General features: G+C 32.9%; 1 pseudogene across 1 annotated transcript; it reads left to right on the top strand.

Moving 5' to 3' along the window:
• The first annotated feature begins 2,645 nt into the window (after positions 1-2,645).
• On the top strand, positions 2,646-6,592 carry LOC143587681 (sodium/calcium exchanger NCL2-like; annotated as a pseudogene). Its single transcript, XR_013144940.1, has 9 exons — positions 2,646-3,066; positions 3,153-3,362; positions 3,750-3,934; positions 4,010-4,155; positions 4,691-4,958; positions 5,053-5,198; positions 5,277-5,535; positions 5,955-6,230; positions 6,337-6,592. The product of XR_013144940.1 is annotated as a sodium/calcium exchanger NCL2-like (transcript).
• Positions 6,593-7,577: the final 985 nt, after the last annotated feature.

Here is a 7,577-nt window from a genome sequence, read left to right as displayed (position 1 = left end):
CACTTTCAAGCCACATAATACATGCACCACAATCAGAGAATATTAGTGATACGTCCAAACAAGTTATCACTGATAATGGACAAGGATGTGTCAGGACCTTTGGTGTAGGGCAGCCTGCTTGTTATAATTTTTGTGCAAGCTCGTCTTTGAAAAATAAAGCGTCTCTAAACAAAATAAATATGATGGTTCAATCTCAACTCGAGATGCCTATAGAGACTAAAGTAGCAGCTCAGGTAGCAAAGACGGTTTCTCACTATGAAAAAGCTCAAAAAGAGATGGCTGAAAAGATAGAGAGCATGGAGCGATTATTATTGATTAGAGGAAAGTCACCACCATTTCAATTTCCTAATGCCCGTAAATCTTGAATGGTTGTAGTTTCCTTATTAGCGAAGTTGAATGTTGGTTATGAACTTATAAACATACATGCATGTATTTTTAGCTTTCTGATGTTTGAAATATAAGTTTTTGAGTTATAAATTATCAAATCTAAGCCACCATGGAAAATAATATTTGGCACGTACAAACGAACTATTGAAATTCGAATTTGGGTATTTTGATTACTAAAATAATGTTAATACAGATAAAATATAAGAACTGAAACTCAAATTGATGATAAATTGATGGAGGACCAAGTATTGAAGAACGTGTCATGTTGTATTTGGAGGCCCATGATCGTGCTTCCAAAGGTGGCCTACCAAAATGAGCAGAACTTGGCCACGAAGCTTCGTTTCAAGCCCATTACCAGTTAAATCGAAGCTTGAGACGAGGAGCACATTGTGGCAAACGCCGACCGTGGTTTGGCCCAAGTCCGAAGCCCAAAAACGCTTCCTAAATAAGTTATGGACATTTTTATGTTTTTTTTTTTTTTTGTCAGTTTTTGCATTTTTCATTTTGAGTTTGTGTTTGGCCATGGCCTTTTTAGGGCCCATTTCGTATTTGGAAGTCTTTTTATATGCTAGTAATGTAATCTGGAAAGTTAAACTTGAATTTGGTTAATAAATATTTTCTCTTCATTTTCCCTAGCCCTTTGGGTGGAATTTGGGGGTTTGGAAGTTCATCACGGGAATTCATAGAATCAACGTGTTTTGATCTTCATTTTCATTTTACCGATGCATCATAAATGGCATATTTAGTATATATAAACAGAAGTACCCAAAAAAAAAGATTAATATCTACTCTAAATCGTCGTTTGGTAGTCAATAGTGGTGTTCATTAAATCGAATAACGGGTTATTCGGTTTATTCAAATCGGATCATTCGGATTTGAAAAATTTAGGACCATATCCGAAATCTATCTGAATTGAATTCACTTCAAGTCAGAATATTCCTGATTTCAACTGAATAATCCAATAAACTGGGTTAAACAAAATCACTATTCTAAAAAAATGTCTAAATATGGTACATGTTACATATGCCTATTCGTGTTAAACAAATATGCGACTCATCCTAGTTTTTAAATTTTTCGTATCTAAATCCGATCTGAATATCCGAATAGGAATTCCTGTAGGTTTTATCAGTTTCGGTTCGGATTTTGGTTATTTCGGATTTCTTTAATACCCCTGGTAGTCAGCGTGTGTAAGTATATTCCTTTAAAGATGAAGCTACTTAGGTGATTTTGACATCCAAAAGACCCGCAGCCAGGTAACGCTTTTTATATTATTATTTTGTAATTAGAATAATACAAGAATGATGATGTGTGTAGGTAGCTTGCAAGAAATTATATCCTGAAAGAAGTAATCTTTATCCTCTTCATCTTCACGTACAAATGACATCATACCATTTGACTTTAGGTTATAAGAATAAAATAGCATCTTATAATGATGATGATGATTTAATTCTAGCAACATGTTTTATTTTATTGTGAATTAATTAGTTTTATTCCCTTATGTGCTGTTTCCATCTTTGCCAGGTAATATGTTGTTCCTTAATATATTTCTTATATTGCTTCTGATGTTAATCACAAGTTACAAAAGTATTTGAACTAGAAAGCAACTATGGTATAACTAGTAAGTCCCAAAGTTACAAAATATTCCTTTGTGAAGAAGTATTCTATTTAAGTAAATAGAATACGTGTCAAATTCAAAATTTTAAAAATAACTTAATAGCATTACCTAACAAACAACCGTGTCCAATAAAATCCCATGCATAGCGATCTATTAGTAGGTTTTGGGGAGGATAGAAAATTATAGCAGTAACATATAAAAAAACGTGTATAGGTAACATTTCATATATGGTTGAAAGAATCTTGAAAATGCTGAAAACTTTACTGGCTGGGTGGTTTTAAATGAGCGTGATTCACATGTAGGACACTCGACCAGATGATCAACTAAACTATTTATAGAACCTTACCTATCTAGCAAGTGGAATTAAATTAAAAGATAATTAATCTTTCATAGCTATGATGAAGTTGCTGATTCAGAAAACATGGAATACTCAATAGCTATCTTATAACCGGATCAAACAGAAATGAACCTTGAAATTGTTATTTAAAACTTCAACACAACAAAATCTGGTAAATTACACCGTGTTGACCTTGAAATAACCTGAAGTACAAGTTTCCCTCAAATCTATTTAGATTTTCTTTGAAGTTTAATCCACCAATTATAATGTCTCTATATAATCCAAAGTTTAATGACACAAGTTAAGGATACCAACATCATTTAACTCTTAAAGATGGTAAATTTTGCAAACATCACATATTATTTTTCATTTCTTCTTATTGTGTTATCCGCAAAGATTTCAGCCAGGTTATTACATAACAGTAATTCCGAGTTAATTTCAGATGGCACCAATGAACTAATTCCAGAAAACCGACCATCATTCTTGCGTCTCAATGAAATTGATTATCCTAAACAGCATTGTGAGCAAATGTATGGTTTTCTGCCATGTTCAGAAACTCTTTCAGGCCATCTTTTCCTTATTCTTATTTATGAATACTTGTTGTATCACGGTGAATCATATGTTGCTTCTGGTGGTAAACGAATATTCAAGATTCTTGGTCCCGGGATATTTGGTGCAAGTGCTTTTCATGTCCTTGGTTTCCTTCCTGAATCATTCATACTTCTCGGTATGTCTCATATATCTAATTTGTTTCTTCTTATATTTGTTACAGAACCGATCTATATAATATGATGTTTTGTTGTTTATCTTTAGTATCTGGACTTTCAAACAGTAAAGATGTAGCTCAAGAGTATGTTCTAACAGGAGTTGGATTGCTAGCGGGATCAACGATACTCCTTCTAACTTTAATATGGGGAACATGTGTCATCATTGGCAGTCAAAAGTTTGATGCTGAATCAAGTTCTAGTTCTTCAATGAATCCTGAACGAAATCCATATGAAAAGATTTTGTCACTTTTGACCGGTTAGCTCCGATCTTCTTAACTTCCTAAATCAGTTTTACTTTCTTTAAGATTTTTTCGTCTTTGGGTTCCAACAATCGATTGATAAAACCGGTATATCTAATAGAAAATTAGCATATCTTTTAGTATCTTCTAAACCATACAATGAAATTTTAACAAAAGTCCTTAAAAAAGTTATACCATAAATAATAAAATCCCTTAACTAAGAGAAGTGTGATTGTAGAAAACCTCTAACTATTCACATTAAATTACAAAATAAAATGAACTTAGAAAGATCTTAAAGTTTTGGGAGAGTTTAATTTGTACGCCCGAGTGTTGCCACACATGCAGCCCATCGAGACTTTTTCGTTAGTATGACAATTTGTGTTTGTTTATTTGTTTGTTCACAGGTTCTGGTGTAACTACAGATCAAGAAACAAGTTGGGCAGCCAAAATTATGATTCTTTCGGTTTTCCCGTTCACACTTCTCCTAGTTCCCGAACTATTTGGTGTAGATTCATCTCATCAAGGATACATCTTCATAATTGCTCTTCTTGTTTCAGTCATGCTCTTACTCACATACTTCATTTATCAGGTAATAACATACTTGATAGAATATATAAATTTTTTTCATGGTTCTTAACAAGATTCATGAATATTTCTAATGTAGGTGCTCGAGCCTTCGATCCAAAAAAGAAGATTGTCATACATTAAACACGAGCATTTAGTTGTAGACATACTAAAACATCTGCAAGAACACACTGCAGAAAAATTACTCAATGAAGACGGTACAGCAAACCTATCCGCGATAAAAGGGTTTGTTTCTTTTTTCTTTTTTTTCTTTTCACCTTTCAATTTTTAGTAGAGTAAATTACAGTTTTCTTCATGTAAGTTTATATCAATTTGCTCGAATCATCCTTAACTACGGAAATCACAGAAATCATCCTTTATGTTATGTTGTGACACTTACAATCAATTCCTTTGACGGTCGTTAGATTTTGGTATTAAGTTCGGTTGAGGGCAATTTAGTCATTTTACCCTTTTAGTGGAAAAAATATAGTGAAATGGAATTTAACCTTTTAATAGAAACATTCTCTATCCCTTATCTTTTTAAGTTTTTCCAGTTTCGTTTTACTTTTTTCTTTTATTTTTTCATTACAAAGGTAAAATGACCAAAATGCCCTCACTGAAGTTAACACCAAAATCAATCGCTGTTCAAGGAAACGACGAAAAGTGTGACAACATATCAACATAAAGAATTATTTATGTAATTTCAGTAGTTTAAAGACGAAACTATAATTTAGTTTTTTTTTTATATTTTGGTTTGATAAACATGAGTTTTATCATGCAGATTCTTTACAAAGATTGATCAAGATGGCGACAGTTACATATCGTTTTCTGAACTCAAAGAGCTTCTCCAAGATATTAAGTTCAGTCAATTAACTTGGAACAAGGAGAAAACAATGGAAGAAATATTGAAAGAATTTGATAAAGATTCTGATTGTAAAGTCTCGATGGAAGAATTTGTCGAAAGATTCACAAAATGGCTCGATGAGACAAAGGGTGCGGTGGATAATCGACCATATAGATCAATTAGCTCGTGGAAGGACTTATATCAAGTATTAGTTTAAACACTTGCCATTTCAAACAAGTATTATTTGGAATAAACTATGTAAATTAATTATCCAATTATCCAAATATATCTATTTACAGATTGTCCAACCATGGGTTCAGATCAAAAAGAAAGAACAAGAAATAATGAAGATTCTGGTATCTGAAATTATTCGACACGTTCAAAGCCTTCCGTTAGGAAACTTCTACAACGAAAACGGAACACCAAACGTATCCGTTATAAAAGGGTGAGAATCAATAAATTTTTTTCTTTTTTTTTGGATTGGTGGATCTTGATTGTGATTATGAATTTATGGAAATTTCAGGTTGTTTAAAAGGATTGATCTTGATAAGGATAATCGTTTGTCGCAGTCTGAGTTGAAGAGATTGATCATGGAAGTCGGTTCTCAAAAGATACAATAGGATGTAGATGAAGCAACAGATCAATTAATGCAAGATCTTGACAAAAGTGGAGATCAGATAGTTGATGAACAAGAGTTCATAGATGGATTTAAAAATTGGCTCCACACGTCTAATGGCGAAATCAGTGCCAGCTCACCTGGTTCTGAATCTGATTCATCCCTGGTAAGCTTAACTTTCTTAGCATAGATAGTGCTTAACAACCAAATCTTATTTTAACAAAAGCCCTACATAAAATGTTAAGTTTGTTAATGACAAAGAGCGAAAGCAAGAATACAATATAACAATCTAAAGAAAAAATTGACTAAATTCAATGCCTAGATATGTTCACGCGATTTTACATATAAAGGAAACAAATTAAATTTTTTGTAAAATTGGGGAAGAAACGTTGAGTCTGTAATCGGGCTCCAGATGATGGTATTCGGGTCTGACAGCATGATCCGGTCCATTACTTATGGGGCCCATAACTCCAGACGTACGCTTTTTGCGTATGTCTAGATGGTTAAGTATGAGTCTGCTACTCTTGAATCAGCTCTATATCCAGTTATTAACTAGTTTGACACAAAAGTTGAAAACATATGCAGAAACCATGGGAAAGATGGACAGATGATGGAGTAGATAGATCTTGTTGGGCCTGGACACAGGCCATAATGTTGTTGGTGCTTGGGATAGCCATGTTAGCACTTCTGGCTGAACCATTGATTCACAGTGTTCAGAATGTGTCTAGTGCTGCAAGCATACCTTCATTTTTCATATCTTTTATTCTAGTTCCCTTGGCTACTAATGCTAGAGCCGCGATCTCAGCCGTCCAAACCGCAAATCAAAGAAAAGAACGAACCACTTCCTTGACTTTCTCCGAGGTATGCCTCATATCTTTGTAATATCGTTTTTGTAACCATATTTAATACATAAATATACATATGCGAGTCAACCTAACATAATTAGTTCTTTGTTTATAATGTGCAGTTATACAACGGTGTGTTCATGAACAATGTTCTTGGATTTTCTGTTCTTTTGGCGGTTATATATTTTCGAGGTTTGACATGGGATTTCTCGGGTGAAGTGCTTGCCGTGTTGACTGTTTGTATCATCGTGGGTGTGACAACTAGCTTTAGATCGAAGTTACCCATTTGGACTTCGTTCATAGCATATACGCTCTATCCGTTGTCTTTGATATTCGTTTACATTTTTAATAAGTTGTAACTTAGAAATAGGGGAAAGGAAATTCTCTTATTCTTTTGTTCTTTTTAGCATACACATTATTGATATTGTACCATGTGTTGTATAGAATATTGTTCATATGGTATCATGTGGTGTAGAAAGTCATTTTTATGGTGTATCAGTCACGTTTACAAGTTTCTAATCTTCAATAAATCTGAAATTTTATGTAGAGCATGTTTTAATATTTTATGACACTTAGTCTCATGTAAACTTTTTTATATAACACGTTTGATTCGTTTGAAAACAAGTTTGTAAAAGTTGGGGCGTATTCACCTTTTCGATTTGGATCGGCTTCAATACATCGTCCGAGGGTCTTTCTCGTTGTTATCTCGCACCTATAGTACGAGTATAACATTTTCTTTTGGATCAGCTTCAATACACTGTCAGAGGGTCTTTCCCTCTTCTTTGCTATCTCGCACCTATAGTACGAGTATAACTTTTTGTTAGTCGGATATACAATCCGGCTTAAAACCTCTAGTCTCATTTGTAAAATCTTTACCTCAATTTTTAATTTCTTTATGAACCTTTAGTTCAAAACATCTTTTCTTTATTTTAAACCTTTAGTTTAAAATATTATTTCTTTCTTTTATTTTTTAAGTTAAAACTTTCTTTTAACTTCTTTACTTTTCTTTTTCTTTTACAACATAAACCTCTAGTTTAACTTGTTTTTCTTTTTCTTAAACTCTACATTTCTTCTTCATTAAGAAACGTATCCTTTTCTTTTCTTATTACTTAATAATAATAAAACTTAAATAATATTATCATAACACATCTATATTTATTTTGTATTTCTTTTTCTGTTCATGTTTGAACCTATAGTCCAAATCATGCACATATTATTCTTTACATTTGAACTTTTCGTTCGATATGTTTTTCTTTCTAAAATCTATATTTCCATAACGTATACATATACATATATATATAGGATGGATCTTGCGAGAAGTGATATTACAGCGAGAAGTGAATATGTAACTCCATTAATCCCT

The sequence above is a fragment of the Bidens hawaiensis genome, unplaced genomic scaffold (genome assembly GCF_021521415.1).
Source record: "Bidens hawaiensis isolate Kalapana, Puna unplaced genomic scaffold, B.hawaiensis_p1.1 tig00001575_1, whole genome shotgun sequence".
Lineage (NCBI taxonomy): Eukaryota > Viridiplantae > Streptophyta > Magnoliopsida > Asterales > Asteraceae > Bidens > Bidens hawaiensis.
This window is presented reverse-complemented; position numbering and strand designations above follow the sequence as displayed.